Raw genomic sequence first — 8,159 nt, forward strand, 5'->3', positions numbered from 1 at the left:
CATCCTTGCTGAACCAGCCACAAGAGCATTCTCCACACCCCTGGTGCACGGGAGGCTTCTGGTCTGGTGCTGTGGGGAGAAAAAGGAAAGAAATGGTTCAGGAGGAATTTACCCCCCATTTGGATGCTTTCTAGTGTGTGTCTTGCCTGGAAACTGTCCCAGTGAATGTCCCCCCCCTACTAGCTTCTGTGCTGGTCCCCCATGTTAGGTCCTTTGGCTGTCTCCTCTCCATCCAGCTCCCCACTTGTGGGATGGGAGATCCACCACCTCTGTGGTCACTCCCTTTCTTTGGCCTGTTTAGCACTGTAGCAGCTGTTCCCACCAACAAGCAATCCATGTGAATTTACTCCTGCTCCACCTGGAGTATTCCTATTTTTGCATCCTTATCTCCTAATGAGTTTATAATCTGGAACAGAACAGTACCCCTGCTGTTCTCCAGACTCCTTGTCAGATAATTTCACTATCAGACACATTCAGGTGACAAACAAGCCACTTCTGGCCCCATGTGGGTTCCCGCGTGGGTGCTTTTTTGAGGAGGCATGGACTTGAACAGAAATTGTGAAGTCAAGTGGAAGAAGAATGAAAACCACCCATGAATGGGACTCTTCAGGTCTGTTCCAGGTATAGTATTCGGGTACTGGCTGCCCAACCCTGAACGTGGTGGATATAAGTCAGTATTTCTTCTCCTAGTGCTTTTGTGTTGAAGAAAACATTTTAATATCCACACACCTCGAATAAACTAAAGCTGTAATGAGGCTCTTTTTATTTGTACTGCTCTTTTGTTGTCTCCTATGCGCATTTACCATTGATTTTTGCCAAACTCCCCTATACTGTAACTATGCAGTTATAAACTGTTGTTATTGAGGGGGATTGAGGAGAGAAAGGATAGCGATAAAGTCACTGGTTGCAAACTAACACTGCAGCTCTATTTGGGTATTTGTCAGCAACGCTTGGGGATTGTTGCATACAAGATTCCTAACCATCGGCCAGCCACCGACTGTTTTCTCAGCCACATCAGACAAAAAAGGTATTTATTTATGGGCGTTTTAATGGCAAGAAATTAATATTCAGAATCATTGATATCTTTACTGTGTGATTTGCTGCCATTAAATTACTTCTTTTCTCTGTGTTGCCTTCTATGAGACGTGAGAGGGTCGGTCTGTGTGCCCGATGTCATCTTTCAGGATGCATGGAAAAGAAGTGAAACTCTCTGGAGCGTTCCTGAGTAAGTTGGGACATCCCCTCAGGTCCGAGGAGGGAGGAGGGACGCTTTCTAACATGAGCAGGAACTGAGGGAAGCACAAGCACAGAGCTGAAGCTTTGCAAGCTCTAGAAACTCTAAAGCAAATGGCTTCGGTTGGCTTGAGCCTGTGCAACAGCCAGCTACAACCGAATGCTTTATTGCCGTCTGGAAGTGTTTATTTTCTGAACATAAATTCAAGGGACAGATTCAAGGCATGTCAAGAAATAAAGCATATCATCATGTGAGCTAAGCTGACAAGGACAATTTACTGTACCCTGCATTCGTTCTGGGCCAATCGGAAGAGAAGAGGCTATTAACATCCTGAAATTCCCGCTGTTCGGCTCTCCCTGTCCCTTCACTGAACTCGGGAATGGCATGTATTAACCCCTTGAGGGCCTCCAGTGCACGGCGCACATCCAAAGAAGGGACACTTGTTCAGGCCCGGTAGACATATGCACTATGTCCAGCTCTTATTGACAGCAGCAGCAAACTGCCTTAAAAGCCGTGACACGGCTTGCGCTGTCTGGAGGCCCATCATGGGGTTAACATCTTTCCTAGAGGCAGTTTCTGTGCTGTAGATGAGCATTGACTTACCCTGTTTAAATACGAGAGTTCACTGGTCAGCTTGACCTTGAATTCTCTTGCAAAGACAGGAACAAGTTGACATACTGTTCGTGTTTCCAGTGGCTGCAAAGTTCAGGGAATACAATGCAACCGCAGCTCACACGCCGTGAGCATCACTTAGAGAAGAGAAGGGAAAGTTCATTTCCTACTTTTTAAATCCTGCCACCACAAAGAGTAACAAAACCAGGAGAGAGTCGGGAGGTAAAGCACAAAGGGCACAACAGCAGATATTGCAGAGGAGAGGTGCCATTCATAAGCAGGAACGTGTTATAATAAGATCCACAAGCAAAAGTCTACAGAGGACTGTTTGCATAGCAGCATTACAATATCTACATGTGTAAATAGAGGGAACAGACCTTAAATCCACGTTGCAGCAGTGACTGTTTGGTCTTTTACCTGCAGCCACACTGATTGAAGTATTCCTCCTGACTTCATGAATGCCCTTGTGTAGGACAGCGCGATCAGCCCTATTCGAACATTACAGCTGAGGGAAATGTATTATTCCAGCTCTGAATATGAGCATTCTGTATACAGCACTGCAGAAAGGCAGTGCAGTTAACTGGTCTCCAGCTCTTTCTTTTCATCCTGTCCCTTCTTTACATGGCAAAAGGAACAGTTTCAGCACAACAGCTCAGTCTCTGCCTCTTGTTCCCAGTGAAAAGCACAGCTCTGCCCTCTCTCCAGCCTCTGCATGAGAAAGCGTAAGCTGATGGAGCGCATGGGGAAAGGGAAGCCTGAGAAGAAAACTCCTTTACTAGGTTTTCTTCTAAATCATGGCTGGCTCACGTGTATCCTGGTGAGGCTGAAGGCACAGCACACCCAGGCAGCCACGAACCTATAGAGGCAAGAGCAGAACCAGGAGCAGATGCTGGAGCCTGGGTCGCTGTCGGCCCCGCATACAGCTTCTCTATTTGTTTATCACTGTGCCTGAGAACACATGGAGTAAATCCACACATATTAAAAACACACACACTCCCCCCGCTGTTCGGTCCCTTTTTTCATCTGGGCCTTAGTCATTGCTCTGTATTTTGGCACAGAGTCATGCAGCAGGCTCTGTCTAGTATATTGGCATAATGTTCACAGCTGTAATCAAAACATTTTTCCTCCTATCTTCTCCCAAATCACTTGGGGTCTCCTTCTCCCACTGAGGAGCCTGTCTCATTCATTCCCTGGCTACTACACATGGTTTAAGTATTGCAACATTCAGTCCTAGACCAGAATAATATAAGAGCCACAGAGAGTCATTTATCTGGCATGACATATTTTATGCTCTTGTGTAAGTTTTCCTAAGGGACTTGTGAATGTCCTACTGGGTGACTGTAGACACCAAGGACTCAAAGTCATGGGTAGCATCTTTATTACAAGCCCTAAAACACTCAGCACAAAGACAAAGCTGAGTGAATTTAACTTTTCTGATATTAAGATACTGCATTGTCTCACCAAAGTCCTTCCAAAGAACCCTTTAAGAGCAAAGCAGTTTGGGGCTGAAAGGATCCTGGTACCGAATTGATCTTAATCTTCTGTTACTATACAAATGTTTCTGTGCTTTAAAAATGCACTGCCTATTTCTTACCCTGAGACTACCTTAATCTCAAATTAGCCTTCTGAGGAAAGGTCGGGAGTGCAGGAGTGCAGTTCTTGTTGGTTCAATTAAAGGAAATAATGCAAAATCACACAGGCTATTGCAGAAGTCTTTGCCAACAACTTCCTGAATACTGAGAGGCTGCTATACAGTCTGCCTATACAGTCAGATAACATTGTTATTAGAAACACATTAGCGTGAGAAACTTTATATATTATATAAATGTATATATTTATAAAATATATTATATATATCTAATCTATATTTATATACTTTTATATATTTTATATATATTTATATATATCATATATATTTTTATATATATCATATATATTTATATATATATATATGGCTAATAGATACAGTCATCTTATAGCTTCCACAGTAAAAGTCTTGGGCTACTGCTTCTGAATCATTATTAATATTTGTTTTCTTGTTCTGTTTTTTTTTGGTGTGTTTACAGCTTAGCCTTGCATTTGTTGTGTGTTTTCCAAAATGCTTGCACATAGCAAAGCTCCGATAACTACAAAGCTGTCATACTATCACTCACCAGTGCCCTTAAAAATGATGTGAAGTTAAGTATAACTTACCAATAAACACTTTGGAGTTAGGGAGCTAGCAGGTATGTGGGGAAGGCGCTTTGTGTTAACAGTTGGTACACTGGGGATAATGCATTCGTGTACAAATCCTCTTTCAAAAGTGATTTTCCTTTCTTTTCTTCTGGGTTTTTTTTTTTTTTGTTTGTGTCCTTGTGCTTGAACATTTGACCCTGGGGGAGTGGGATGGAAGGGTTGTTTAAACACCAGAGAACTGTTTATTTCAATTTTCTCCCTCTTTTTCTCCCCCCCCCCCCCCCCCCCCTTTCAGTTCTCTTTACAGGTAAATGACTCGCGATATGGGAGAGTCTCAGAAAGTTCAGAGGTTTGGGGCAGGAAACGCCTCCCCTCCCCCTGAAGTTTGGATTCTGAGCTAAATTTATCTGAATGCTGTCATTTCCCTGCTTTTCCTTCTCTACCTCCTTCGCCACATTCCTCTTTCTCCCTCCCCATTCCCAGACACCCTGATCTTATCCTTTCCTTGACCTGCAGCTCCCCCTCCCTAGCCTTCCACAGCTCTAAAACGTCCAGAGGCCACGGCTGAAGGTGGTAGTTTTTCCTGTTGTTTCTTTTATTCCTGGGCTGTACCATAGCAAGAAATGCTCTGTAATCCTTTGCCTGCAGATTCTGTCTCCGCACACAGATGTTAAAAGTAGATTCAGTGGCCCCTGAGATGAAAAGGCAGCAGTGGTGTCCAGAAGGAGCTTGCTGAGTGCGAGCACGCACTGGTGATGCAGCAAAAAGCCCATATAGGTACAAGCTATTGCAATTTGTTTTGGGTAAAAGGATTCTGAAATAGGTGTGGAAGTTGGGCCAAATTTCCAGCCTGCTCCTGCTTTCCCTGATGCATTCTGTTCATGTGCATCACTTATCCCTATCTCGAACCGGCCTGTCCTGGTATGGACTACACAGAGTTCAACAAGATCCCTCTCTTCTTTAGTTTCCTTTATTCCTTATATATTACAGCCTTGCACTGTGGCTATTCTAGTTTTCCACAGAAGTGGCAGGCAGCCAAAGACTGGAATCATTATTTGCAAACTCTAAAAATAGAGCCAAGATTTATAGGAAGAAAGCAGATATGTCTTGTTCTAAAACCATGAACAAGGATTGGCACTAATAGAACGGTTTATTCTTTTCTGATATTGCTTATTGTAAATCACACTTTTTCGGGGGAGATACATTAGATAGTAACCGTACAGAAACATTTCCTTTACTTGAAAGTGCAGTCTATTTGTTGTAAAGCCTCGGTTATTCAAAGGAAGCGATAAGAGATGAGGTAGCTCCTCGGAACTTTGTGTATTGTTGGGGTGGATAGTTTGTTAACAAAGTATTAGCGATGTTCTTCTGCAGGTCACTGCTGATAAAACATGCAGTGGGTCCCTTTGCCCAGCAAAAAGATGCCCCATGAGTTGCACTTCTGATTAATATTGCTTGATATTCTGAAACATGAACATCACCCCCTGATCTAACTCATCTTAATAACACTGCACACTGTCCCCTTCCTCATGGGCTCTGTGGGGCAGCAACAAAGGGGGAAAAATAGAGAGGAAGGGGGGAAGCCTAGGGAAGGAGAGGGAGAGACTTTCACAAAGAGTTAAAAAGGCCTGATGAAATCCTTACAATGTACACCATATGGCTTGACATTTACCAGATTAGTTAAACATTTCTACTGGGGATAAATATTCCTGCACATCGATGTAAAGAAATTGCATGAGACAAGGGCACATACAGCATATTTATGCCATGGAGTAATCTCTTTTTTTTTTTCCCCTTTTCCCTTTTTCCCCTCCCCTCCCGTTTGCCTGCAGATTTCAGGTTACTGAACATGTAAGGTCCAAGAGAACTAAACCCGAATGAGCCCCCACTCCTGTGCGCTCCCGAGCTGCTTGTCAATGTGACTGCAAATGCAAGCCCCCTCCCAACATCACCCCAAACACACTCAAAACTCTCACCCAAAAAAAGTTTCGAATGAGCAATCTTGCTATAAAATCACCCAACAACTCTGTGGAGAGGCTAAAACATTAAAGTTTGTCACAATCTATTTCAGGATTCGGGTTGCCTGTGGAGAGATGACTGTGATGGCTGCCAAACTGATTCAAGGCGGGTTGATGCAGAGGAGGTGACTGCTGGTGCCCGTGTCTGGTGTAGACTACTCTGCTCCTTGGTGAACAGCCCTAAAGCCATAGATTTCATTTGATCTTTGCAAAGGCTAACATTTGTCTGCTGTCGTTTTAGTAAGATTGATGACAGGCTGGGGTAGGCGAGGAGAAGGGGGAGTGCAGTGGGAGGAATGCTGGTCCCCACAGCCCCCATGGCTGTGGCCAAGCCTGCCTGGAGTCACTGGCCCAGACCCTCTGGTGGGCTGCAGCAGTGGCGAGGAGTAGCTCCTGCACCACTCCAGCAGTAATTGCGCTGGGTTCTTGCAGCAGATTGCAGGAACTTGGAGACATAAAGGCACCATTCTGCACCTTATATATCTTAATAGATTATCCGCGTCACAAGCAACACAGAGCAAAATGTTATGACAACCATAAGAATGTAGTTTGCTGTGGCTTAATGTGGCTGGGCAGTGCAGGCTAAAGCTATCAAAAAAAAAGCTTGTATTTTTTGTATATTTCTGAGAGAAACTAAGTGATGTGGACATGCAGCTATTTTTATAGGAAAGCCTGACTTTTGGCAAACTCTTTCCAGGCTATAGCAGAAAATGCTTACTCTTTGTATTAGTAGTAGTTATCACAGTGCCAAACTGAAAATCATATGCTTTCCCACTTGGAATTTTTCTCACAAGCTGATGTAATAGGAGAATCTTTTACAAAGGACACATGTCCCAAATGGGGCAGCCAGTTGCTGGCTGCAGCATGCAATACACCCCGGAAAAAAATAGCTTTCGTATTTGGGCAGGATGAAGTCCATGTATCCTTTTCCATGAATGAATGAGTGAATGAATGACTATCAAGGCTGAAATTTGATCTTACTGCAAAATCCCAGCGATTCGGGTTCCACAAGGTGCATGTGTGCACACAAGAGGGATCTCGGCGCTTCTGGGTAAGCAGTGCAGTGCACTAGGGAAAGAAGGTGTAGGGATAGGGTTACTGCCCTCGTGGATTGGGAAGCCAGAAATGTACCTGCACATCTTAATCATTAGATTGGAAAACACTGAGGTAAGGGCTGGAAGAAGCCCTAAACCCACTCTGGGAGCTGGAGGGGAGACGGGTGCAGGAGCCGGTAACTTTAACAAGCTGGAATTCAAAATATGCCTGACCTAAAGCCCCAGTCTGGGACATGTACGGGCTTGGTGGAAGGCTCAGCTCCAGCCCCTCCTGTTGAGATTTACAGTGCTGAGATTGATTCCGTGTGGATTTTAACCACAAAGTGTCCCATCAGGACAAAAAGACATCGTGTGAGGATGGGATTTCAGCTGCAGCCAGGGAAAAATGTAGTGTAGAGTATGAAAACAAGCTTATTGTTGGAGGTCAGAGATGAGCAAATGGGAGGGCTGGCTTGGGCCCCACATGAACTTTGCACTTGTGTGATCACAGGTGGCTGAATTGATAAAGAGTGAGGGAGAGAGATAAATACACATACAGAGAAAAATAAGAACAGATAATGAAGTCGCAGTGTATTTCCTCCTAGTGATGAAAGGCTAAGAATGAGTTATAGATCTTTCCTTCTGATAAGAACAGATAATTCTTTCCAAAATCATTTATCTATAAGATATTGAGATATTGCTTAGGTCTGCATCAGTTATTAGTCTAGCTCTTTGCGTCTCCATCTCAGTCCTTCAACAGGTGAAAACATGCTGGTAGGGACCCTAAAGGTTTCATGTGCACGTGGATGCATTTCATCCTGTGGGTGAGGTATTAGTTTTTATCATAGGCAGTTGAGAAGAAAAGGGGCATGTTTATCCAAGTATCTCAGGTAAACGTGACATGTCTATTTATGCATTACCAGAGTTTAAATCTTCATTTGCTCAGGTCCTTAATGTATGAGGAGCAGTTGCTGTAAGTGCTACAAGATCTGTTTACTGCTCTGGGATATAATTAACTTTAAAGAAAATGAAAAGAAGGAAAGGAAAAGCTGATGCCTGTATAAAGAAAACAACCCCATCTGACAA

The 8,159-nt window shown here is 43.8% G+C and overlaps 1 long non-coding RNA gene across 1 annotated transcript; it reads left to right on the forward strand.

The window, feature by feature from the left end:
* The first annotated feature begins 591 nt into the window (after positions 1-591).
* LOC136014527 (uncharacterized) lies at positions 592-4,728 on the forward strand. The gene is made up of 3 exons (XR_010612759.1): positions 592-621; positions 1,144-1,225; positions 4,670-4,728. It is a non-coding gene; the product is annotated as an uncharacterized LOC136014527 (long non-coding RNA).
* The last annotated feature ends 3,431 nt before the right edge of the window (positions 4,729-8,159 follow it).

Source organism: Lathamus discolor, chromosome 5 (assembly GCF_037157495.1).
Source record: "Lathamus discolor isolate bLatDis1 chromosome 5, bLatDis1.hap1, whole genome shotgun sequence".
Lineage (NCBI taxonomy): Eukaryota > Metazoa > Chordata > Aves > Psittaciformes > Psittacidae > Lathamus > Lathamus discolor.